The 357-nt window shown below is 34.7% G+C and overlaps 1 protein-coding gene across 3 annotated transcripts in view; it reads right to left on the bottom strand.

Moving 5' to 3' along the window:
- rbm44 (RNA binding motif protein 44) overlaps window positions 1–357 on the bottom strand; it is a 10,776-nt gene that overhangs the window by 2,703 nt on the left and 7,716 nt on the right. The window lies entirely within an intron of this gene.

The raw sequence follows: 357 nt of genomic DNA on the forward strand, positions 1-357 counted from the left end.
AAAATATCTGTTAAAATACGAATATAAATGATCTATTGATGTTTTAAATTAATTTAATGGTGTAAAACTATCGTGTGACTTCTTACCTTTCTAACGGTACATGGTGGTAACTTGTTACTTTAGATTTTACTTTACAAGAGCCGGTTAAAGTACGCCATCGCCGGTAAATCAGCCGTGCGCTACCCTTGGCCGTAACCGGACACCGCTACAGACAATGTTCGGATTTAAAATTTCACATGTGCATGTTAATTCAGATGGATTAAACATAGTCCTCATATTTTCAATAAAGTGTTAAAAGATGATTTGGTAGGGCTTGATCAGATATTGGAAAGTACTGTGATTTAATATGTAGACAAC

This window comes from Etheostoma spectabile, chromosome 5, assembly GCF_008692095.1.
Source record: "Etheostoma spectabile isolate EspeVRDwgs_2016 chromosome 5, UIUC_Espe_1.0, whole genome shotgun sequence".
Classification (NCBI taxonomy): Eukaryota; Metazoa; Chordata; class Actinopteri; order Perciformes; family Percidae; genus Etheostoma; species Etheostoma spectabile.